General features: G+C 53.4%; 3 long non-coding RNA genes across 5 annotated transcripts; 1 reads left to right on the top strand and 2 right to left on the bottom strand.

The window, feature by feature from the left end:
• Positions 1-1614: 1614 nt before the first annotated feature.
• On the bottom strand, positions 1615-2979 carry LOC144290498 (uncharacterized). 2 transcript variants are annotated; one of them, XR_013358134.1, is made up of 2 exons: positions 2660-2979; positions 1615-2276 (listed from the first exon to the last, which is right to left on the bottom strand). It is a non-coding gene; the product is annotated as an uncharacterized LOC144290498 (long non-coding RNA). The 2 variants fall into 2 exon arrangements; XR_013358131.1 differs by having other exon boundaries at positions 2685-2979.
• Positions 2980-8473: 5494 nt separating this feature from the next.
• On the top strand, positions 8474-11062 carry LOC144320993 (uncharacterized). Of its 2 annotated transcripts, none has more exons than XR_013386644.1 (2): positions 8474-9748; positions 9855-11062. It is a non-coding gene; the product is annotated as an uncharacterized LOC144320993 (long non-coding RNA). The 2 variants fall into 2 exon arrangements; XR_013386655.1 differs by having other exon boundaries at positions 8474-9752.
• Positions 11063-13554: 2492 nt separating this feature from the next.
• On the bottom strand, positions 13555-17609 carry LOC144290463 (uncharacterized). Its single transcript, XR_013358110.1, has 3 exons — positions 17032-17609; positions 14436-14645; positions 13555-14227 (listed from the first exon to the last, which is right to left on the bottom strand). It is a non-coding gene; the product is annotated as an uncharacterized LOC144290463 (long non-coding RNA).
• Between the last annotated feature and the right edge of the window lie 8305 nt (positions 17610-25914).

Genomic DNA, 25914 nt, shown 5'->3' with positions numbered 1-25914 from the left:
GGGTGGCTCAGCAGTTTGGCGCCTGCCTTTGGCCAGGGGCATGATCCTGGAGTCCTGGGATCGAGTCCCGCATTGGGCTCCCACTGTGGAGCCTGCTTCTCCCTCTGCCTGTGTCTTTGCCTCTCTCTCTCTCTCTATGTCTATCATGAATGAATGAATGAATGAATGAATGAATGAATAAACAAATAAATAAATAAATCTTTAAAAAAAAGTCTTTCTCCTGCCGCAGTTCTCTTTCAAACAAACAAACAAACAAAAAAACAAAAAACAACACAAAACAAAACAAAAAACCCCCAGCAAACTCATCAATGTGTAGAGAACTCAAAACGACGGTGACCACTGGAGGGGGTGGATGAATGTTCACTGGGGAAAGAGGTAAGAGAACTTTCTGGGGGGAAGGAAACGGTCTGCCACTTGATCTGGGTAGTAGTTTCTGTGGGTGTACACAATCATCAAAATTCATGAAACTGTATTCCTAAGTTTTGTTTTTGTGCATTTATCCCATATAGATTATATCTCAATAAAAAATCAACCTTGCCCAGCAATGCCATGCTTCTCAGGTTACCTTCTACCAGCAGTGAATGAGAGTTGTGCTGTTCAACATCTTCACCGATATATACTTTTTTAGGGTTTAAAAAAAATTTTATTTAAAGCATTCTAATAGGTACGGCAGCTGGCTTCCCTCCCAGGGCAATCTACCGAAGAGGTCAAGGCAGGCGTTGCAATGTCCTTTAGGACCTAACTCAGAAGTCACTAACCATCACTTGGTCCCATGGGTCATCCCTGACTCATTCTGGGAAGGAACCATGTCCGTGTGTATGAAGAACAGAAGTCAGGATAGGTGAAGTTCATCTGGAGGCTGGTTCCACACTCACGCAGATTAATTTTTCCAGATATAGAAATGCTCTGTGCCAAAACTAACTGCTATGAGATTTCTCCCAATTTCACCTGAGTTCATAGGGTGTGCCTATCGAGCTGCTGGCATCGCTTGACTGTCTTCCTGGAGAGGTGAGAACCAAGTTTACCTGGGACTCACTTCTTCAGGTGATGCCAAGTCGGATAAGACTAAATGCAGGCTTTTGGGACATGCACAATTGTTGCAGAGATGGAGGTTATTGCTCTGGGGGCTGATTGCTGGTTGACTTGCTAAAGCTGGTGGGTATGGGGCCAGGGCCTTGATCATCCTTTGTGTCCCCTACACCCTTGGCCTCTTTAACAAGGAGCCACGTCTGGGATGTCTGGGTGGCTCAGTGGTTGCGCATCTGCCTTTGGCTCAGGTCGTGATCCTGGTGTCCTGGGATCAAGTCCTGCATCAGGCTCCCCGCAGGGGGCCTGCTTCTCCCTCTGCCTGTGTCTCTGCCTCTATCTGTGTGTCTCTCATGAATAAATAAATAAAATCTTAAAAAAAAAAAGGAGCCACGTCACACATCTGGCACCAGGGAACTCAAATTCTGGGGTCTTCAGAGTTCTACATCGATTCCAAAGAAAGAGCCCAGGCATCACACACGTGAACACCATCCACACCCCCAGAGCCATGGTGCTGATACCAAGCAGAATAGGAAACGAGGGCCACTTTAATTTCTTTGAACTTTTTGACTCACAAGGACAAGATAATTGGGTTTTGGTCTTTATTCCCTTCGGTATTTGGATCTGAAGTTACCAGAGAATTTAATCTCTCCCTCAGAACTTGACAATGGGAGAAAGTGTTTCCTTAAATTTGGGCCATTTCTATGTTTTTGCAAATTTTTTTGGGGGGAGGAGAATGTTAAACATTCTTTTTCATATTATTGAGGACTGTTGGTGAAGGTGGGCATAGTTGGTGTAATGGATTAAAGAATGAATGTTCCATTTTGGGTACACAGTGCTCTTGGATTTAATCTAGTTAATATATCCTGAATTATTTCAGAGCTTTGGGATCCAGTTTCCCTGTTTCTGGCCTTTACTGAGGACTTTCTGTCTGCTCTGATGACTGTAGGCCACCTTGCTCTCCTTGACTATCTTGTGTGAGCACCTCCTGCCTGCACGGCACTGCTTCCCTAAGTCAACTAATTTCTGGGTTGAGAATCAGCCCACTGATGTGACTGCAGCTACATATCCCATTCTCAAAGTCAGCTTTACCCATAAAGCATATGATGTCACAGCTTGCAAATGCTGATTCCTCTGACGTATTATCAGATGGCTCAGGAATCATGGCGAGAAATGGGGGTGACAGCCCTTGGGAGCCTGGGAAACAGATCACCTGTGTGGAGTTGCTTCTGGTTTCCTCATATTCCTTCCTTTAGAGAAAGATAAAAGTCACTGGAGAGTAAATCCTTTATCCCCTAATCATCTAGTGCACATCACCTCGTACATGTTCACACAACCTGCCCCCCTCCCTCCTCCTGTAGAGCCCATCACTGGCCCCTCCACTGGGTACCACTCAATACAGCGGGGTTCTTGCAGGGAAACATGAAACAGGCTCAAGAGGCACAGAAGGAAAACAGGAGCCAAATCTCAAAAGTCTACATCTACCGCCTATTCCCATTTCCTAGTTATAAGAGTTTCTCACAAGACTTGCCTGTATCTTCCATCCCCTGTGTTTACCCCCCAAACACTGGGCAGCCTTCCCAATCTGGGTGTCTGCACTCACCACGCCCCCAGAACCTGTGGCTCGGCTCACCCACCATCCTGTGCTGCTGCCTGACCTGCCAGCCGCATTCTGCACAAAGGGGCTCGGCCTCCTCGGCGGGGTCTGGTCTGCCCTCAGCTCCAGGAGCATCTTCCCTGGGTTCACGCCTCCACTCCGGCTCCATCTCCATCCCCTCCATGTCCAACCTCGAAACACAGGCATTTCTTCAGACCGTTTCCACTCGCTCCACACGTTCTCCCAAGGTGGCGCGCGCTCTTAGGTTTTCCCCCAACACCCTATTCCTTATTCTTTGTTGTGGGTGCTGGAGCTCCAACCCGGCCCAGCCCCTCACGTGAGTCCAAGGTCCATTCCAACCCATCCCAGGAACCATTCCCCATCTCAGGTTGGGTCCATTCCAACCCAACCCATTCCAATCCCATTCCAACTCCTGGCAGGAGATGGGATCCTACACACTGGGAGGTAGTGATGCCTCTGCGGGGTGGCTGTCGGGGACTGTTTCACTCGTAACTTGAGGTTCCGTGAGCGGGGGGTGACCTCTTCTCTTTTGGCTGTTGGCCTGAGATAGGAGGCTTGCTCTATTCTTGCTGTCTTGCCGTCTTTGCATCCTATAAACCCAGTCAGAGTGCTGAGAATGCAGATACAAAAAAAAAAAAAAATCAGAAAAATAAAAAACTGGGTTATTGACGTCAGGGTGACTGACCAACCCTCTAACTGCTCTCTCTTCCCTCCTGTGTGAGGTAATGGACACCTTCATTGTCAACATCACTTTACATTGAGGTTTCAATTACTTGCAAATATTTCTGTGCCCTCTTGGCTTCGATGACCAGTAACTTACAGGCCATGCGCACCCTGACCTCACCGTGCTGGACTCACCCTCAGAGTTTGGAATCCATAAAGCATCAGCACAGAGTCATATCTAAGACGCCTTAACTCAGGGTGACTATAGGCCAGGAAAAGACGCATCCCTGCAGACCTGTCACACTACCCAGGCCCGTGGAGCTCTGTGAGGTCAGACCTGGATGCCTTCCATGGTACCTCCCTCTCCCCAACCCTTCCTGGCCAGGCCTTCATCCAAGGAGCTCTCTCATGCAGCTTCTTCTCTCCTCCTTATGGCCCGTCCCCCATGATGCGCCATCACACCCTGTCTTCCACATTGGACTCCCCAATGGCATGTCTGTTACCAGGGCTCACCTGTCTCCCTGGGTGGTCAGAACGTGATCCCCAGACCAGGCCTGCTTTCGTTCACCCGCGTGTTTCCCGAGCCCAATGCTGTGCTGTCACCTAGCCCATGCCAGTAAAGACTTGGTCATCACAGAGCTGTTCCCTCCCGGACTGTGTAACCCCTCGGGGGAGAAGCCTCACAGGATGTTACAATGCCTGAGGGTGGCCTGGTTTCGCAGGCCTCTTTGTTTCGCAGCAGGGAAGACTGACTTGCTTACGTACGCAGTGTCTTGTCTAGTTACTTCCTTGTTGGGCACCTGCCAGGTGTCAGGCCATCTGGGCACAGAGAGGACAGGCTCCTTTGTGCCTGCTAGCATTGGGGGTGGAAAGACTGAGCCCACATGGTGGAGGCACACAGACGGAAGCTGTGGGAAGGCAGGGGGATGCTTACACCTGAATGGGAGACGGTGGGCAGGGTCAGCAGGGAGAGGGTCTGTGGGAAGACCTGGGGCATCTGGGGCACAGACGGGCTGAGGGGTCTGGTTGCAGGTACATGTAAATGGCAGGTGGAGGCCAGAGCACAGAGAGTCACATTGGCCATCCCGTGGCAAATGAAGAGTCCGGGCACAGCTTTGGGTTTCAGAAGCAGGTGGTGGCCCACATGAGTGGCCCAGTACCCACACGAGGTGGCTTCATGTGCCGTCCTGGCAGTGCTGCCGACGTCCTCGGGCACGAGGCCAGCCGTGGCTGTTCCTTACCACCAGCATCCCATCCTACCTGTGTCTTGGATTGTGGATCATGCTGCTCAGACCCCAGGGAACCCGTGGGTCAGAGTGTCTTCTCTCTGAACGGACACAGCTTAAGGCGCCAGCGAGTGGCCTGTCCTCATGATGTCCATAGAGTCTTGCCTGCACTGTGGGTATGGAAGTCACAACGCCTCACGTGGACTGGCCCCCCTCGGCAGGTGCACTTGGGAGCCCACCTGTGCTGTGAGCCTGGCCTTAGTGGGCAGGGGGGCAGAGGGAGCATGGGCATCACGGGCCTGCCCGGGGGCCACGCAGGCTGGCTCCGCATCCACAGGCAGTGGCCAAGCACCTGCCGGGAGAGCCTCAGCCCCCGGGGTCTGGGGTAAGAACAGGACAGAGAGGATTCACAGCCGCACCCGGAGGTGGGCTGGGGGGGGGTGGTGTCCTCAGGGAATAGCCTGCTGTGGGAGAAGCACCTGAGGCCGGGGGGCAGCGAGAGTCGTTTGCCGGAGGTGGGGCAGGAACCCGCGGAAGGCGCTTGCACCCGGAGCGAGGGCATTTCTTCCCCTGCCAGGCTTTGCAGAGCTACGGCATCCTTGGTTTCAGGCCAGGGTGCGTTTCTCGGGAAGCGGCGGGGCTTTGTTCTCCAACCAGAGTGTCTGCAAAACAAGAGAGTGGACCGAGCTGACCTCCCCATGGGCTGGGACAAACTGTTTCTGTTTTACTCATGTCTGTAAACCACAAATGCTCAGAAACGTGCTGCCTGAGGTGCAATCTGCTCCTTCTGTGATTAGGGTCCCTGTCCCCGCTCCCTCTTTTTTTTTTTTTTTTTTTAAACTGTCAAAATATAAAAAAAAACTTTGGTACCCACAGAGTCTTCCTTCTGAGACTGAGGCATTTCCTGGTTGCTGGTGGGTGTCCAAGCGCCGAGAAACGCTTCTAAAAGGGGTGTCACCTTAGGGAAAAGGGATGGGTCCTTTCCCTGGGAAGCCTGTGGTGAGTGATGCAGTCTTGCTTAGCAGGGTGTGCTTCTCTAATCTCGGAGCTCTACCTTACACACACACACACACACACACACACACACACACACACATAAGCACACACAGATGCAGAATTTATGATCCCTGGAAGACAGGGAATCCTGAGAAATTCGGGAGAATGCTATGACTTTCCAAGGAACCGACCCGGAGGAGAAGCACTGCAGCCCCACATCCTCCACGAGGGTTCATCTCTTGCTGGCTCTGCATTAGCTGCTGAACCCCACCCTCCACCTGGCTCCTGGGCTCCAGGCTGTTTTCACCCTGAATTTTCAGATGCCTCTGGATCTTTTGCTCCACATTGGAGGGGCGCCCTAATCCCCAAGTGTGCGAGGGACAGGCAGCAAGTGCAGAGAGGGAAGGGAGGGAGAGGGAGAGGAAGAGCCATGCCAACACAAGGTAGGCCCCCGAGGCACATTTCCAGCAGGAGGAGTGAGAATGTCACCTGTCAAATCCCAGATTCGAGATTATGTCACCAAGTCAGCTGTAGCCGGGACCAGGACTCACAGACCGGAACTTGGATGTCACGAGCCTGCGTTTCTTGGAGCCGCCCCCCACCCAGCCCAGCCAGGTCACAGCCCACCCCGGCTCCCCACTGCCCTTTGGGCCCCGCTGGACCCCGGGGTCCTCACGGCATGGCGAGGCCCTCACTTCCCTTCTGGTGCTGGTGCTGGTCACACTGGCTGGTTTGAAGGTGATGTTTTTCCTTCCATCCCACATGAAGGTGAATGTGAACTGTACGTGACCCCCCGAGGTGGGTGGCCACATGCTTTGACAAGTGGCAGCTGTCTGATAGCAGCAGAGGGTGAGAGACCGGGTCCCAGTGATGTGTATCAGCAAGGAGGTCTGGTCGGACAACGACCAGCTTTCCAAGTCTGTTCCTACCCCAAGTGACTGGTTACAAACCATAGGAACAGCTCTTTAAACGGAACCTCGTTGGCCAATGCTTCCCTCTCCTTCCTTTGTGAAGATGGTCAAGGATGCTGAAGACCCAAGCAGCTGCCCCTCAGGTGTGCTTCACCTTGTTAGGGCAGGCCCCCTCCAGTCACACTTCACCTTGTTAGGGCAGGCCCTCTCAGGCCTCTCTGAGCACCACTTGTGTGAAGCTTGTCCCTGGGACACAGGGAATGGGTCAGAGTTGAGGGCCAGAGCCGGGAGCAGCAGTTGCCCACCATGGGGACCAGTGTGGCAGCCACTGTGCAGCCAGGAGGACCTCACACGGATGGGCCTGGAGGCCTGGACATCCAACCTGATGGCCCAGGATCTCACGATGGGAAGATCCTGGACAAAGCCCAATTCCTGGGAAGCCCGGGGTGGGGTTCCCCATGGCCCACCCAAGGGGTACACAGGTATTCTTGCCCTGGTTACAGTGTCCTGTGCTCCCAGCTCCTGGGTCTTCCCTTTCCTTGCCTTTGGGGTGGCTGAGGTACTGAGAAGGGTCTCCAGTTCACACCAGAGACCAGACAACACAGGGCAGGTCCCAGCAGATGGGAGTCTCTGTTTTCTTCACTCCAGCCTCCTGGGGGCCAGCGCTTCAGACCATCCTGCTGGACGCGTGATGCCCAGAGCAATGTGCAACCTGGAAATGGGCATTCTCTCTCTTGTGGGTGCTCGCTGTCCTCCAGAGCAGGGCCCACCGCAGGCACCTGGAGGCCCCCCAGCAGAAGTCAGCCATCGGTGGCCAAGTGGTGGCTCCCCACCGACCTCCCGTCACCCAGAAGGCAGCTTTTGTTCTTAGATTTTGTGGATGTAGCTTGTTGGACAAAGGGCAACGCTGAGTTTCCATCAGCTAGAGGCTGGGATGACCTCAGGTTGCAGGGATGGAGGAAGGCAGGTACTCGGAGAAAAAGAGGAAACGGAAATTGAGCATAATTTATCATGAAATAGGCAAGTCTGCAGAAAGATGCGTCCAGGCTCTGAGGGAAGCACGCGCGACCTGGATCCAGCGGCATGAGGTGCAGGGGAGACAGGAGGGGAGCCGGGAGGCACCTGCTGGGCGCAGGGAGCACTGGGGGGCTGGCCCGCCTGCCATCCTCCTCTGCTGCTCCTGCACCAGGCACCAGGGCCGCCCTCCAGCCCGGAGGAGAAACTGAGACCGCGGGGAACTATGTGCAATCTAGGGTGACCTGTCTGCGGGGACGGAGGCTCATGGTCACTCCCGGGCGGGGGGTGATGGTCCTGCTACCACATACACAGATTGAGAATGCTTGAGCAGCTCGTCCTCCACAGCAGACGTTCCAGAGGCGTGGAGCTTCCTGGGGCCCGCAGGTGGAGGGAAGACGTCCCGGGTGCATGTCCGCTAGTTCTAATGACACGTGAGTGTAGGAGGTCAGGGGAGTCAATGTCCTGCCCTCCGTGCCCTAGCTCTTCCTTCTGAGGGCAGAGGGCAGAGGCTGGAGGACAGAGGGACCCGGGCCAGGGACAGGGATGGTGGGGAAGCACCATCTCCATCAGCCCTCGTGTCCCTCTAGGTGCTCTTGCCACATGGGCCCGGTTGTGGAATATTCCTGGAAAAGAGAGGGTGGACGGCTGTCCGCAGCCAGGCACTCGCTGTTCCCTCTTGGGACCATGTGGTGGGCATCAGGGTGAGCGGGAGAGGTGAGCACAGGCCCTGGTCCTGCTGCGTGAGGGAACGTGTTCCTGTCTCCCGTCTTCTCCAGAGCCAAACGTGCTAGAACATCCCCGGAGGAGCTCCTTGTCCTCAGCTCACGTTCATAACAGCAAATTCTATTCCAAGAGTCAAGGATGGGGTCCTCAGGCTGCAAATCCTCCCCCACAACGGCCTCTTCCGGCAGAGGGGCTGCTGGTGGGAGCTCCCACAGCTGAGCGCTGGCCACATTTTCGGTTCAGTAAACCACCCGCCCCAGCCTGGGGGAGCAGCCGCGAGTTTGGGAGGACTTGGTTACACAGCTGTAGTGGAACACGATGCAAGCTGGAAATACAGATGGAAGAGCGTGTTCTCTGGTCTCAGCTTAATGACAAAAGCCATGGAAAGAAAGGATTACAGCTTTCTGGAAACCACATGCCAAGATCTCAGGAGTAAAGGAGCATAGGCCCAGAGAGAAAGGCCACACTTGGCATTTGAGCTGAGGTTTGAGGAGCGACTGAAGCTCGCAACGCTCCCAAGGCACGGGCAGGGGTCCGGGAGCAGCAGCCGTGAGCCCGGAGGCCCACAAGCTGCTCGGCAGGAGTACAGCGTTCCAGGCAGGGGCGAGGGGTCCCGGAGCTGGAGAGTGGTCTGTCACAGATGAAGGGGACACCACACGGGGACCTATTGTACCAGAGGAAAGAACGCCGCTTTTATCCTGGTGCCAGTGGGTGAGCCACCGGAGATTTGGGAGCAGGCTTATCTGGGTGGTGTAAACGTCCATGTGGTGGTGGAAAAAAAAAAAAAAAAAAAAAGCAGTTAAGTGCTTGCCAATCAACTCAGTGGAAACAGAACTAAGTTTGCAACCCTAGCAGCTTCTATTTCAGTCGTGTGACTCACCCCATCATGGTGCCGAGACGACGAGGGCCGGTGCCCTCCTGTAAACACCTGTTCCACCCCTGGCGTGCAGAAACGCTGGGGTTGGTGAGCTCACGCACACGGAATGTGGGGAGAGCTCCTCAGAGAAGGGAACCAGAGACATTCCAGATACGACTATCACCCCCACCCCCCGGCCGTCTGGAAGTCCGCTTTCTAGCAAACCCAAGGGTTCAGAAGCCAGAAACTTCAAAATCAGGAAGAAGAAAGAAAGATGTTTGGCTGGGGAGGGGGCAGGAAGCAGATAGGGAAGTGGCTGTACGGTTGGAGATAACGCAAAGCAGGATACGCCTGGCCCGGGGGAAAGTTTGTGCTCCTCCGACGAATGACAGGCAGGGCCGCGCCACCCGGCTGGGACCCGCATAGGACGGGCGCGATGCCGGGGGCGGGATGAGCAGGAGAGACGGGAAGGAAGGCAGCAGATGGGCAGGGAGCCTCAGAGCCCAGAGCGTCCAGGAGAGCGGTGAGCAGCTCGGCCACCGGGGACATGGAAGGCCAGGAGGACGGTTTGCAGGAAGTCCTGCCGATCAGGGAGTGGGATCATCCTCTCGGGCACCGGGGACGCGGCCGATGTTTCTCAGCGGTGCTGTGAACACGACAGATGCTCCAGGAGGACCTCCTGGTCTGGCTGCAGGGGCGCAGAGCAGTGCACGTGTGTGAGGGCCCCGGGGGGTTGGGAGCTGTGAGGGGATGGCAGGGGGGACCCATGAGACGGCACCCACCAGGCGGGTCCTCCACACGCTCTCGCCACTTCACAGTTGCAACCACCTGCTGGAGGCAGGTCCCGAAGGCCTCCTGAGCCAGTCGACCCTCCGTCAGAGAGCTCACACCTCGGAGGAATCCCCAAACGCTCTCATGAGCCTTCACAGCCAGCTGAAGGCACCGTGTCTGGAGTCACAAGGGACGGGAGGGACGCAGGCAGTGGGGACTGTCCTTGGAGGGTCCGCCCCTGCACGCATCTCAGCATGAGAACCCAGCTCTGGGGTATGTGGGATTGCACACGCACAGGCACACGCACTCGCACTCGGGACTCCAGAGGACTCCCACGGTCTTAAGCAAGCGCTCTGACACCCCTGCCCTCCCGCGGCTGCAGCTTGGCGGGAGCTGGGGCAGCAGGTGGCCGCGGGCATGCCTCAGTCACCCCCCGACCCTGGGTCCCCACACAGCCCCCTCCCACTCCTGGCTCCCGTCCTCTCTGGAACTCCACACTTCTTTGCATCAGTTACTTGACAGGTTGACATTTCCCCCATTTCTCCGATGGGCCATGACCGTGGGGCGGGTTTTCAGCAGTGCGGTGTCCTGGCGTCCGCGCTTGGCCGACCCACGGGTGCAGGGTGAACAAGCGGGAGAATGAGGAAATCCTCCCTCCCTGTAATACCGTCTCCTCCCGCAGACGTCCTCGTGCACCTCTCCCTTCCAGCCTCGCCGTCACGGGCACAGACAGGTGGGCTGGGATCCTTGCTGCCGTTTCTTCTGGAGAAGCAGGATCTAGGTCTTTCCTTGTCGGCTAGTTTTCAGGGGTGCTCGCTACAGAAGGAAGGCTGCGAGGACGACAGGGGTCCTTGCCCACCCACCCTCCACTGTCAGTGTGACTCGGTTTCCTTGCCATGTCTGGTGTCCGAGAAGGTGTTCCTCCCTGGATGGTGGAGGAGAGCATGCAAAGCTCCCTGCAAAAACTGCAAAGCATGCACGTGGGCTCATTTCCCTCCCTGTGCCCTGGGGAGATGGTGCCTGCCATCAAGAAGCGTCCCTGCGGCGATCTCCAGGGGGTCATACTCTGGCCGGCCCTCCCTGCTGCCTCAGACCCACGGGGCAGTGGGCCTTCCTCTGTGCCCCCCACGACCTGCCTGCCTCCTCTCGGAAGAACTGAATGCAGATCGCCTTGTCTGTTTTCTGGAGTGTTCCTTGTGATCTTTTGGGGATGTGACATTTGCAGCCTCAGTAAAGCGTTTTAGAAATTGTTTTATTTATTTATTTATTTATTTATTTATTTATTTATTTAAACTCCTTACCTGTATTTAATATTTGGCTTCTGACACCAATTGATACTCATTTTATTTGCAATACTTTTTACCCATGTATCAGTCTCACAATCAGCAAAAGATCGAAATATTGCAAATGCGCTTTATTTCTTACATTTTTAAACTGGGTTGCACATGAGTCTCCCTCTGATCCCCTCCTTCCCCGTGAACCACCATCACATGATGTGTGGGGGACATAGAGCTCGAGCCCCGGCTTTTCCAAGCCCTGGTCAGGAGCTGCCAGGACGTGGTGCTTCTTCTGTTCCCGGGAGAGAAGGCCCACACCCCACCCTGGGAGCCCTTCTGCCACCCCTGAGGTCGGCATGTCCTACGTGGTGGCTGTGTGTGGCTGCCGCCCTGGAGCGTGCACGCAGAGGGCACTCACTGGGGGCAGTGTAGGAGCCTTGCTGGACAGTGAAGCCTGCACGGCTTGAACGATCGGTGGCAGAAGTGGGAACATCGGCGCCTGATCCTGGGTGGGACGGCCACTTGGCATGGCCTCGTTCTGCGGCACGTGGCTGGGCCATCTCCCGCTCTTCTTTACCGGCAGAGCTGGTGTCTGGTGGCACTCCTGCGAGCACAGGGTGACACGGTAGGCAGCCATCGCCCTGGGTGTGCACAGCAGGCCTTCCCCTAGAGGCAGCCCCGGGGATCACGCCGGACATGCACTCCCTGAGCTCATGGGCGCACGCGTTAGTGGAAAACCTTCCCCCACACAAAGCAAGGGAACAGGAAGCCAGATCGGAGTCTGCTGCGCTCCCATCTTTTTCCTAACAAACAGGTCCAGCCGCCTCCTCAAGGAACTCCCCACCCTTACTTCGCTTGCATGGACGTGCCACCCCAGGCCCAGAGCCTATTTCTACTGTCATTTGAAAAAGTAGACCAGTCCCAGGAGGCATATAGAGGACATTTCTCAAGTGGAGAATCGGGCCGAGAAGCTAAAACACAGCATCCGTGTCCTGGGAGAGAGCAGGTGTGGGGGCCAACCCCCGAGACACAGAGGGGACGTGTCCTTGTCTCCTGCAAAAACAAATCGGATGCTAAAGGGGGCAGCACTCCCTGCCTTTGTTGGAATTCGACATGTGGGTGAGAAGCTTCCACACAGAGGGTGGTATCGGCTGGGACACCACCGAGGAGGGAACGAAAGGAAATGATTCCAAGCTGCTGCCGTGTGACGATGAGCGTTCGGTTTGGGGAGAAAAAGACAAGCCTCAGCTGTACACGCTCCAGAGCACCGCGAGCCTGGCGAGGGTTTGCTGGCGAGGCGGCCAGGATGCTCTTGCTGGAGGCTCACGGAGGCTGTGGGCGGACGGGGCAGGGACACAGGCACGCAGCCCTCCTGGCGCCCTGGCTGGAGCCCAGCCCCGAGGCTCCTCCCGGCGGCCTCCCCGTTACTTCCAGGGGAAAGCTGCGGACGCTCACCCGCTCACCCCAACCTGGGCTATGACTAGCTGCTGTTCCGGTCTTCCTTCCAAAAGTTCCCTGGCGACGGGCAGGTGCAGAGGTCGCCAAGTGGGGCTCACATCTGCCCACTGGGTTCAAAAGCCTCACCACCCAGACACCGAGGCCCTGCTTCTCTCTCTTGCCCCATGAACTCTGACTTTTATCTGACACTGTTGCAAACATCTGAGCAGGAAAGAGAGGGTGAAGATCACCAGCTCCAGAGGGTAACCAAGTGTGAACTTCCCCGACCGGCACACCGGCCCCCGTTCCCAAACACCTGCATCGTGTTTTCAAAGCGCAAGAGCAAACGGGGATTGAGTACACAAGGGCAGAGCTGTCTGTGTTCTGTGCAATCTTCACTCTGCACACGTCATAAAGCCTTTTTATGATAATTCAAAACACTTTTCAGAAAGAGTTTAATGTGAAGCAGATTTCTTTGTGTAACAAAGATGGGAAGGATGTTGCTTGACAGTTGTTCTTGCATCGGAGGATGATGGAGGGGCTGGGGTGGGGCACGCGTAACTGGGTTCTCACTGTGCGTGGTCGGTCCTCCATGGGAGGCCTTACGGTGATACATCCGTTCTTCCGTGTTCTGGGGTCTGACGAATTCTGACTCATGATGCGCAAGTACTTTTCCACTCATTCTTGGATGTGAGGTCAAAAAAAAAAAAAAAAGGTAAAAGCTCATCCTCAAAGAAGCTGTTCTTGAAGAAATTCCACATGGGATAAAGCTGTCATCCCTTGAAATAATGCATGAGGGGCAGCAGCCCATTAGGCTTTGCAGCACCCTCATGGCATCTGCAGTGGAGGCCAGCCTGCCTTTTGCACCGTAAGGGCGGGTGGAATGCAGATGCCTCCCCAGGTCTGGGTGTCTGAGGCGGGGACCATCTGCAGGAAAAAGGAACAGCAGTGCACATTATCACCGAGGTCGCTAGCTTTCCACATGTGCTTGTAAGTACTTTGGATCTGGGTGTTCTGATTTAATACACACCTGAAACCTCTGGGTAGCTCGTTAAATTTCAGAGTCTCATCCTTGGGGTCTGGGGCACGGCCTGAAATCTGCTTTTCTAATGAGCTCCCGGGATCCGTGGACTGTGCTGAGCTCGGGTAATCCTCATAACAGACCTGAGGATTAAATGTGATTTACGCTCCTTACAGGTGTAGCTCACAGGGCTGTCTTCCAAAGCAGGTGGTCTCTTGGCAGGAGTGACCCTCTCTGTTCGCTCAGCACAGATGAGCCAGAGCAAGCTGTGGGGAGGTGGGTCTGCGCAGCATCCTGTTCCCTTTCATGCACTCTGTTTGCTCCCCACTTTCTCAGGAAGGGCGTCAGTGGGTCAAGGAGGGAGCCGAATCCCTCCCTAACCAGCTGAATCCCTCCCTAACTTCATACAAGGAGGAGGCCCGGGTGGGGGGCACCATAAATACTGCACCCCGACAGGGACTTCCTCCTAAAGAGAGAAGGCCGGAGAAGATCCAGTCTCTTGCCTGGGATACAGTGGAAAATCACTCATCACCCCAAGAACAAGGAAAGCCACAACATGAATGAGAAGCGACAGTCGGCAGACACCAGCACCAAGATGACGCGGATGCTGGAATCATCGGATGAGGACCTTATGGCAGCCAGCAACCAGGAACGCTCTTGAAGTGAGTTGAAAAGTTCTCTGCGTCTGCAGAGAAATAAATAATATAAAAATTAATCATAAAAATCACAGAACTATATCACAATCACAAGAGAAAAAAAAAAACCCAAGCTGGCTGGATGGGCCTGATGGGACGCGGGAGGAGGGGGGTTCGGTCCCTGAAAGGCAGACAGATGTCCGGAGGAGAAAGATAGAAACGCTGCAGGAACCCTGCCCCCGGGGGCGTCCTTCCTACCTTCAGGTTAGGTGCTGGGCTGTAAGAACAGATGGGGACAGTCCTTGCCCGGGGAGGTCACCGGCTAGTGGGGGAGGTAGATGTGTCCGCAACCTGCCATGGTGAGCCCACGATGATTGTCCTGCTCCCCATTGCTCCCAGGGGGCCTGCCTTGACCTTGAGAAAGTCCTCCTTCCATTCTCCGCATCTGTAAAATGGGTGTACAAACTCCTGTGGGACAAAATCAAAGCATAGAAAAACAATTATATAAAACACTCTTTTTTTAGAAAAAATTATTTTATTTATTTGACATAGAGAGAGCACAGGAAGGGGGAGCAGCAGAGGGGGAGGCAGAAGCAGACTCCCCACTGAGCAGGGAGCCCGACACAGGACTCTGTCCCAGGACCCCAGGATCATGATCTGAGCTGAAGGCAGACGCTTCACCAATGGAGCCACCCAGGGCCCCCTAAAACACCCTTTTTAAAAAAATAAAAACAATATTTTAAGGAATTGGAGCCAACCCCTATGTTTGTGAAGTGCAGGCCTGCTGACTGCTGACTACGACAATGATTGCGAGCTCTGTGGTCCCCTCTCTCCTGGTACCGGTGCTCCGTGCTGCAGATGCATGACGTGGCCCAAGAAAACGATCCTCCATTTCCACAGCTTGATGCAAGGAAGGAGGCCAGGTCCGTCATGCGTGGTCAGAGTCCCTCGGCACGTCTGTGACAGCGTTTAGGAATTTTGTGAGATTACCCACTGCAGGTGAGTGTCTTTTTCCTCTAAGAACTCTGGACTAAGGCCTTGACAAACTCGGAATTTCATGGACCGTGCAAACCATTTCCATCCTCAAACACTTTCTTGGTCACCTGCTGGCAGTGCATAAATCCTTCCTAATAAACATAACGCCGGTAGAAGCGGAGACCACGGAGCTCTGGTGGTCTTATGTGAGGGTCACACGCTCATTCGCGTTGCGTCTGCTCAGGGATCTTCCTATGTCGTCTGTGAGAAAAGGGCGGCAGTGGGCCAGGAAGATACGGGTGAGGAACCCAGTGGGCCCCACAGAGAGCTCTGCAAGCACGTGTCAGAGTCGGCTCCATCGGGCGCCGGAGGCCTGGGGGGATGGCGGCAGGTGGAGCAGGGCCTGGGGGCCTCACCAGGACGGAAGGGGACATGCACCTGTTCCAGCAACCCTGCATGCCACCCTGGGGTTACCTCACCGGGACGGTTTGCCTGGTCCCGAATCAGATTATTTTGTATCCCTTTCCTCCACTCAGACCCCTCTCCATCGTCGCCTGCCCTGTGCTCCCCGCCGGTGAGTGTCTCTTTTCCCTCATCCACTCATCGCAGGATCCTCAGCGCTTGATTCTTCCCCACCCACCTCCGTCTCCTCTCCTGGGGCAGCTCACTTTCCTTCTCTCCTCCTAGCACATGGTTCCTGGCTGGGCATCCTGGTCCTGTCTCCTCTCACTTCCTCTACTGTTTCAGATCTTCTGTCTCCGTGAGATCATTCCCAACCGGCTACGAATATTTCCCACGCTACAAATACCAGCGTTCCCTGACCACTGGTTTCTCAGCGCTCCTCACTCAGGCCACTTTATTAGGGCTCTCACAATACATTCTCCACCCACACATCAGGTGTCAGGTGTCGATGAGGGTTGTACGGCATTCATCCTCGATCCGGAGAGGGGCTTCCCCCAGACTCTGTAATGGTAGCACAGGGAACGTTTCCAGGGGACCCCCTGGCCTTTGGGGCCAGTCTGATCCTTGGTTCTTGGAAAGCCATAATCACCTAGACCTTTCCAATCTGCCGCCTCCCTTCTTCCCCTGGCCAGGCTGTCTACAGCAATGACAGAGTCCAGTAGGGAGTTTCCACCGGTTGCAGTTGCAGAGATTTACGATTTTAGGTGGCCTTCTTTGGAATCATCTTGTGGGGTGCACGCTCACCGGTAAACTACAAGGCCAAGATCGGGGTGAGCCTAGTTTCCTATGCCTGCAGGTCCTCTTGACTAACAAAGCTTGATCTCTCTTTAAATAATTTATAAACATGGGATCCCTGGGTGGCACAGCGGTTTGGCGCCTGCCTTTGGCCCAGGGAGCGATCCTGGAGACCCGGGATCGAATCCCACATCGGGCTCCCGGTGCATGAAGCCTGCTTCTCCCTCTGCCTGTGTCTCTGCCTCTTTCTCTCTCTCTCTGACTATCATAAATAAATAAAAATTAAAAAAAAATTTATAAACATTGAATTAAAGGCCACCCTGGTGTAGCCAACGTTTACAGGGAGTCCAGAATTTTCTTTAAAAACAATTGGCAGTCTGCTGCAATAATCGTGAACATATTTGGCAGACTTTGGGGGTATGCCTGAATTTCATTCCAGTCTACCAGTGTAGGAAAAGCCCTTGCGATGGCCCCGGGCAACCTTTTGCGAATGGCATGAACCTGGTCCTATAAAAGAGCTGGTTGTGCACTTGCTTGGAGTTCTGAAAGTTATTTGGGGCTTTTATCCAGTGCTGGGCTTGCCCGCAGGTGGACTAACGATACAGATCGGAGTGATAAAGATCAGAGAAGCTGGAATTACAGTAATGAATTTTTCGGCAAGTCTATGAAGAGCCTCACTCACCTTGAGAAAATCTTTTAGGACAGTGCTACGTTCAGGTTGGCCTGTGGGATGTAAGCAATTAGTGGTTTGGTGGGATCCTCAGAAGGATTTTAAATTTTAGAAGGCAGAATTTCACCTGGTTTCAGCACCAGAGAAGAAGGGGGTTCAGGTGAAGGAGAGAGGGCAGCAAAAGGCAAAGGTAGGTGTCAAGGAGGTGGAGGGATGTGGTTAGAGTCGATGCAGTTGAGGTAGACCCCTCAGGTGCTTTATCTCCTTCTGGTTGTCTATCTGCTTCAGTCAACTCAGAAATAGCATTTTGTAAAGAGGCGTTTGTAGACTCCTGGGTACATTTGGAAGCCTCCAGGTATCCGTTGAGATAGCTCTCACATTCAGACCATTTGGTTCTATTGCTGGGGTCTTCCAATCTCGTCTGGAAGAAAAGCAGGTCCGGTCAGATCATAAGTTCCCATGACGGTCAATGACGTGCTCATTGTCAAAAACATGCATGAGGACAGATCATCATTTTTTAACATAAGCCCAATGGGAGGTCTCACAGGGGGACCTCCCGTAGGGGTTTTAGTTGATTGGGGTCCCCCATCTCAGAGGTTTTCCTGAGAGCAAAAAAAAAAAAAAAACCACCCAGAAATGGTGAAAGCTGGATCTTTGGGTGCACCTTCGGGGTTGGGAGCTGTATTTTAAGTGTGTGTCTCACGGGATAACACTTCCAGTTTCCTGGTGTCCCTCGTGGCATGGAAATTGTCTTGCAGAGGCAAGAATGCCCATCTGGCCTGTCCTTGACCAGCTCACCTCCTGTGGGAGTCTTTTGTACCACGGACCGTTCTCTCTCTGGAAGAGGTGGCAAGCACTCTGGTAGTGTTTATTTGCTCGCTCTGTGTCCACTGACATTACTTGAATTTGTTTGCTTATTTTTGCTCTCAAGAGTCCCAAAGGAATGATACCAACATTCTGGCCTGTGTCCACTAAGCAAACAAATGAGTCCTTCGTCAAAAAGGATGAAGTCTTTAGACAGATCCAGAATAAAATCAGAGAGCTCCACCAAAGGAAGAGATCTGGGAATCTGAGAGAAGCATCACCTAATACAAGGCTGACATAAGCAGGGGGCTGACTGTGGGCATCTGCTTGAGTCCAAGGGTCATTGTCCTCTGGGGGCCATCTCTTCTGGGTCCCACTTCTGACACCAAGGAAAGTCCACCTAAAAAAAAGATAAACTGAGGCAAGATCAAAATTGTCAGAAAGGTGAGTTTACTTGGGAAGAGAGAGCAGTTGCAGTTCAGAACGCTCCACCAGTGGGAGGAAGGGGGAAGAGTTTGGGTTAGGCTGTGTTGATGGGCAGGGGTGTCAAGGGCGGGGAGCGCAACTAGATGTCGTTATAATAACAGGTAAATGGAGACCGGTTTTGAAATCTCCCCTAGCAGAGAAAACCAGTGCTGTCATACCAACAAAGTTCAATTCAGCTCATTTCGGGAGACCAGCCCACCCGGGGCATTTCTCCTTCGTGCCTCGGGAAACCATAGATAAAACTTCCCAAGGTTGATATGTGGCCGCCACCCACCAACTCCCCAACGCGGTAGAGAAACCTAACGTTATCAGCCTCCTGGAAGCCAGGCATTTGCGGGAAATCAGTGTTTCTGAGCCGAAGCATTGTTTTCCTGAGGGCACAGGAGTGAGATTTCCCGTTTTATGCCCCACGGTCCCATGTCAGGCTGAGATCCGTGCACAGCTCCCTGCCCCATCCAGAGTCCTCTAGCCGATGTCCACTCCGGGCCAGCCCTGACCCCCCTGGGACAGCTGCGAGACCCCAGACTCGCCTCCACCTGGGGGCCTTTTCTGCATTTGCTCTGCAGAAGCGTCCTTCCTCTGCTGTTCACACGGATAGACAGCTGTGGCATCTGGTGAAGGGAAGGCCACCCAGAGCCATCTGCGTTGTGTCCTTGCCTGGTGTTTATCCAAAACCATGCCGCAGAAATGGCTTTGGTCTTCTGCCAGATGCCAAGTGGGTGATGGGGTGACAGACAAGTGGGGAGCACACACCTTTCCTTCCCTTTGTCTGGGATCCAAATGTGCCTTTTGTCATTTGCCACCAAGATGCTTTATATTTATAGTTCTTGACATTCTGGCCACCGCTGAGGTCACGCGTTAAATGAGCTCTGAGAAAAGTCAAAGGTTGCCAGCATGGGTCTGACACAGACGCCGTGTGTCTGTGATGATTGTCCTCAGCTAGCGGGCTGGCTGCAGAGACAGACCACCCGCAGGACAGGGCCCAGTGCGGGGCAAGTACTGGTCACCCGGGCACAGCATGGTGTGGATCGGATGTGGTCATCCGGGAGTCCCGGCTCCTCCCTTGTGTGACTCAGCCTTGCTCGTGGCTCTTGGGCTTCTTCTGCTCCCCTGGGGGTGATGCTCGCAAGGGCACCACCTGGAGATTTTAGGGGCAGGTCTGGGAAGCTGGGCCCACGTATGCACAAGTGCCACTCCTAGAGCTCAGTCGTGTGATGTCTGTGACCCCAGGGGAAGCTGTAGGGTCTCATGGAGCACATATGTCCCAAGAGGAAAGGTGAGCACAGACATCGGTAAGAATAAGCTGCTTCTGCCCCTTGAGCCCTGCTGCGTCTAGAAAACCGCCAGCTCTCAGATGTGTCCCTACCCTGACAGGGAAACAAAGGCTCTGTGAGATCATCTCTGCCAGCCAGGCTCTGTCCCGGGCACAGTCCCCAGTGCGGGTCGGCCGGGCCACGGTCCCGCAGCTGCCCGCCACAGCCTCCGGGAAGTGGTGCCCACAGCAATGCACGTCGTCACAGACCCTAGTTGCTGCCCGGCCTGAGTCAGACCCATCTGCTCGGGGCACTGCCACAGAATCAGGCCCCCCGAGTCGGGGACAGGTGCCAAGCCAAAGAGGCCTGATTGGGAAGTCCCAGATCAGGCATCTGTTCTTTCACGAAGTCCTCCGGGTTGGGCCCACGGCCCAGGCGGGCCTCCCCTCCTGCTTTCCTCAACAATAGAAGAAAAGATGCTTCCAGACACTTCTGGCCGCCAGAGCCTCCCTGATTTCTCTCTGAGGGCCTTGGACAACCCCCAGGGGCCAAGCTGGGGGCCGAATGCATGTCCTCCAAAAGCTCTCTGGGCAGAAGCCATGGTTTCCAAGGGGACAACGTGGCTCGCAAAAGAAGCGTCCAGATGATGCCCAGATAAGCCTGGGCCATGCCCTGGGGAAGCCGGCTCAGAGCGAGGAGCAGCCTGGCACATGGGGCAGAAGGCCGGCCAGAGAAAGCTGAGGCTGCCTGGCTTCGCTCCAAGCGAGCGGTGGAGAGCGGTGGCCGCAGTGCTGAGGCCGGTCAGGCTGGATGGGCCCGTCCCAGCCCACGATCACAAGCTGCGTGACGCTGCGGGTGGTCTGATTCCCTCACCCGCAAAATGCTGAGTATCACCCATAGCGTTGTTGGAAGGACCGAGTGTGGCGTGCAGAGTGCTTGGCGGACCTCAGGGACGCCGTCAGCAGCTGTGCCTTACTAGGAAGCCCTGCACCCGAGGACCCGAGCCCACAGGTCCTGGAGCCCTCTCCGTTTGAGCCGTGGGCACCTAAGCAACTATACCTACGCTGCCAACACCATTGTCCCTAACCATTTGGGGCTACCAACACTGACATTTAAGGTCTCTAAACTGAAATTTTGATTTCTCCATGTTTAACAGCCCTGTGGGGCCAGGGGCTACTACTCTGATGTCACCAGAACACATCCAGCCCCACACACAGCCCTGTTGGAGTGCACAGCCCCGGACAGAAGCAGATGGATAAGCAGGGTGTTGCTTACCTGCCTGCTGACCCGAGTCAGGTGGGAGTGTTTCCGGGACCCCTTGGGGCACTGGGGTGGGGAACAGCAATGCTCAGCTGTCTCTATCACATGGTCACATATGGGGTGTGTGTGGGTGCCCAAACTCAGACAACTCAGAGATGGCCATCTGACTGCAGTGAACACGCCTTTTCTGATGTGTCAGCTGGTTTTAGGAGGCATGGTGGGGACCCGGCCCACACCCCATGGCGTGGGCTTCTGGAGGAACAGAACTGGCCTGACGGGTGGACCCTCAGACCCAGGGCAAGCCTGTCTCCCAGAAAAAAGTAGAGAGGCTAAGTCTGTAGGAAAAACACCCCCGACAGCAACAACCATAATCATTCAAGAGAAGCAGGTGACCATCACAAAGCACTGGGCGTATTTCAGGCACGTTTTTAAATCAGAGATGTGGATTGATGCATTCTGACCTGATGGCACCTCCAAAGGGAAGGCGGGACGTTTTGCAGACAAGGACATTGACAAAGGCAGGCTAGGCCACCCGCTCAAAGTCACATGACACCCAGGAGAGGCACATTGGGGTTTGGGTGCAAGCATTTGGGCCCTGGGCCATACATGCATATCCACCCCTCTGGCTCCTGATCTCCTGCCCACAGTCACATCTCTGCAACGTGCGCTGATATGTGTGTGCCCTTCTCTGGGCCGTAAGCTGTGGTTAAGATCGCCTATATGCTTGCGTGTTCACGTCACAAACAAGCGCCCACTGACTTTTTTTTTTTCTTTTTTTCTTTTCTTTCTGAATTTTTTATTTTTGGCCTAAAGTGCCTTGGAGGAAAAAAACCCTCATAAATATATTATTTCCAGCTTCTCTTCAAAACTAGGATGTCCTAGCAATGCCGTGCCCACCTTACATGGTAGCCATTAGCTGGAATTAAGTAAGCATCAGAGTTGCATTTAACCAGTGTGCCCCCTCACCCTACCCCCACCGGCGCTTTGCTTTTACAGCTGTACAGAGATATAACGGACCTGCAAATAATCATGTGTATTTAAAGTATACAATTTGGTGAGTTTGGATCTATGTATACATCTGCAGAACCTTTCCCAGAGTCCAGATACTGAACACACCAGCACTCCAAAGTCTGCCCCCTCTTTGCCCAGTAGGTCACTGGCCTACTTCCTGTCATTGTGCATTAGGCTGACCGCTCTAGAGTTGTGTACACATGAAATCATACAGCATACACTCCCCTATCAGGCTTCTTTGGCTCAGCATGACTGGGTTGGGATTGACCCACTTTATTCTTTGGGTCAGTAGATTTATTCCTTCTTGTTCCTTTTGGCTGCTGTGTGGTATTTCATCGGGAGGTCATGCTACAATCTGTTTATCCACTGCCACATGGCGGGCTACGGTAAATATTGATAAATATTGAGGAACGGAATGGCTGGATCATATGGGGGGGTCTATGTGAAACTTCCCAAGAACTTGCCACACTGTATCCCACGGTAGGTGGATCGTATCTGTGTTGCGGGACACCTGCCGGTGTTAGAGTTTACCACCTATGGTTTGTCTGGCATCGTGACAGAGCTGTGGGCATAGGCCCTTAAGGGATAAAAACGTGGAGAGCCAGAGAGAAGGGTTTTTGCCTTCACGTGTAATGCTCTGGTGTCACAGTCACGTGGAACAATGTGATATTCCAAGAACTCTCACGTCGATTATTTTATGTGATCTGAAATCACAATCGGAGTTGGGTAGGGTTTTGGATTAATGTACAGCGAGCTCCATCCTTACAAGACGAAAGCTGGACGGGTGGCAGATTAACAACAGCTTTCCACGAACCCATCAGACAACTGATGCCACACATTCATGTAGCTGCTCCTGAAGCCTATTCCCTGCAAGAGAAGGTGGCATTTCCTAGAAACTGGGTGGTGGGTGTCAGCTCCTGGTACATGTGTTTACAACGTGCTTATGGATGGACATGCATCCAGCTCGCAGATGTGGGAGCAGGATGAAGAAAGAGGTAGCCAGGACCTGGAAGGAGCCAGAAATGGGAAATTATTGCTCACTGCTCACTGAGCTCCTGTGTGATGGAAATGCTGGGAAACAGACAACAATGATGCTTGCACAACCCTGTCAGTGAGATTACTGCTATGACATTGTACACGTAACATGGTCAAAATGGCAAATTTTATGTGCTATGTATTTTATCACAATTTACAAAATATTAATAATTTAATATACCCCAAGCCCTGGATGTTATATTTTAAATGGATGAATTGCATGGTTTGTGAATCATCTCTCAATAAAGCAGTTTAAAGAGTTATTGATCTAGCTCGGCTACTCACTTATCTCAGGTTTCACGACTTCCTTGCAGAGATACTCAGCAAACACGATCACCCCCCTGAGAATGGTAAACAGAGGACATTGCCTATAGTTTGGGGCAGAGTTAAGAAGTGATGCCCGGTGACCTTGCTGGCGTTTCAGAGCTGGCCTGTGCTGGCACGTCTTTGGGATACAGAGTTAAGAGAGGAACATGTCCAGGGCCTGGGGTCACCCCTGCAAGCCCCGGTTACTTCACCAGCAAGGGGAGCAGTTGGGGGTGAGGGTGACTGTGGCCCCAAGATTGGAGCTACAGGAGTGAGCAGAGAACCAGGGAGCCCTCAGCTATCAGCTTCTCCTGGTGCAGTTTCCAGCCCGCATTTCACTCCTTCCCCCAGAAGGACAGCAGGTCCATGAAGACTTGAGGGTTTGCAGTAGGTGGACACCGGGGGACTCACCCTGCAGTGTGAGGCACTGGGGTCCTCTCAGACCACCTCATCTGCAACAGGTCCCACCTCGTCTGCAAGGAAGCTGTGCATTCTGCAGGTGCACATGGGCACACACTGTCACACTGTGTGGTCTACAGGCGGGCACAGGCACACACACTGTCACACTGCACAGTCCGCAGGTGTGCATGGACACACGTACTACCACACTGTGTGGTCTGCAGGGTGTGGGGGCACATGCACTGCCATGCTGCATGATCTGCAGGCGCACATGGACATGCATGTTATCACAATGCATGTTCTGCAGGGCGCATGGACACACAGTCATACTACATGTTCTGCAAGTGTGCATAAGCACACTCACTGTCACACTGCATGATCCGCAGGATGCACGGGCACACACACTGCCGCACCATGCTGTCCTCAGCCACACACAGACACACACGCTATCACGTTTCATATCAGGCAATGAAGGCTGGCTTCCTGATGGTGGGTGATTGTCAGGTTGCTAAGAGGGATTTGCTCACAAATAACTCTATTTTCTCTATTTGGCCTTGGCTGGAATCGATTTTGTTGCATGCAAGAGAAATTGGATTTATCTTCAGAATAGGCTGGCAAGGCAGGCAAATACTGGCAGAAAGCCAGGCACAGAGAGAGGAGTCTGTTTCCGGAGAGGAGGCTGCCTGCCAGGGCCGGGATCCACACCAGCCTGACAGCACTCAGAGCTGAAGGTGATCAGGGACAGGGTTCTGTTTTTTAATCACTTTTTGGAGATATAATTCACCTATAACAGAATTCATCCACTTGAAGTGTGCAGTTAAATGGCTTTTAGTATATTCAGAGCTGTGTATTCATCATTGCAATTAACCTTGGAATAGTTGCATGACCTCAACAGGAAGCGCTGGGCTCCTTCACCCTCACCCCTCAGTCCTAGGCAATCACTAATCTGCTTTCTGCCTCTAGACCTTTGCCTGTTCTGGAGACGTCCCACGAGAACAATCATACAGCGCCTGGTCCTTTGTGTTTGACTTCTTCCACTTAGCAGACCGCCTCCAAAGTCATCTCTGTGGTCTCAATGCTTTATCCCCTTTATGCCAAATGATGGTCCATTGTGTGCACACATCACATCGTATTTATCCCTTAACCAGCTGAGGGACCTTTGAGCAGTTTCTGCTTGTTGGCTGTTATGAGTAATGCTGCTACGGACATTTGTGTACAAGTTTTCGTGTGGACACGTTTCCTCATTTCTTCTGGGTACAGAGCCAGCGGTGGGATGACTGAGTCATATGGTGACTCCAGATTTAGCCATTTGGGAAACTGCTGGAATGTTTTCTAAAGCAGCTGCACCACTTTGCATTCCCACCTGCCGTGTGGATGAGGGAACCACCTCAACCACGACTTGCAAATAAAAAGCCATTTTGGAAACCAGTTTTGCTCAAAATGTTAAACACGGAGTTATCATATAACCTGGCAACCCCACTTCTGAGTGTATACGCCAGAGAGATATAAGTCTATGTCCACGCAAGTCTGGGAATCAATAAACAAAAAACCTGATGCATGGATATTAATAAAAGCATTGCAAGAGCCCCAGAGTGAGAAAGCCAGTCAGCAGGGCCACGGATACCCAGAACAGACAGACTCACGGAGACACAAAGTAGATCAGTGGTTGCCAGGGGCCGGAGGGGGCACAGGTGGGAAATTAAAGGGAGGGCTCTAATCAGTACAAGGTTTCTTTTGAGGATGATGAAAATGTTCTAAAATTAGATTGTGGCGATGGTTTTGCATGGCTTTGTAAATATACTAAAAACCATTGAACTATGTACTTTAAATGAGTGGCCTTTATGGTATGTCAATTTCACATCAATAAAACCATTTTAGAAAGAGAAAGAGACCCAGAATTAAGACTCATTACTCTGTGCTCCCAGCCTTGCTCCCCAGACGCACATTGGGATTTAATCTGTTTGCCTGTCTGTCTGTCCATCTCTCACACACATTATGATCTTTTTCTTTTCTATTCATCTTTCAAGAATATCAGACAGAGGGGAGCCCTGCTCCCAGTGCAGGGAGACAATGCCAGGCTCCTTGAAATCTCAAGTGGACAGGCAGAGGAAGTTGACCATCCAGGCTTTGGTTTCCAGGACTACCGGGCATGTGGAATTCACATGGGCCTCCTTCCTCCTCTTATAACCTCATCAAGATGTGGATGAGACACAGTGCATTAAAACACGAGTTTGTGATGCCGTGCCGGCAGTAGGGAGGGAATAAGTGCCACAGGGGAAGTTGCAACTGGTGCCACTAAGTCCAGGGCCCAGAGCTCAGCACAGGTCCAGGCAGAGTCACC

This window comes from Canis aureus, chromosome 1 (assembly GCF_053574225.1).
Source record: "Canis aureus isolate CA01 chromosome 1, VMU_Caureus_v.1.0, whole genome shotgun sequence".
NCBI lineage: Eukaryota > Metazoa > Chordata > Mammalia > Carnivora > Canidae > Canis > Canis aureus.
The sequence above is the reverse complement of the archived record's forward strand: the minus strand, read 5'-3'. Positions and strand labels throughout refer to the sequence as shown.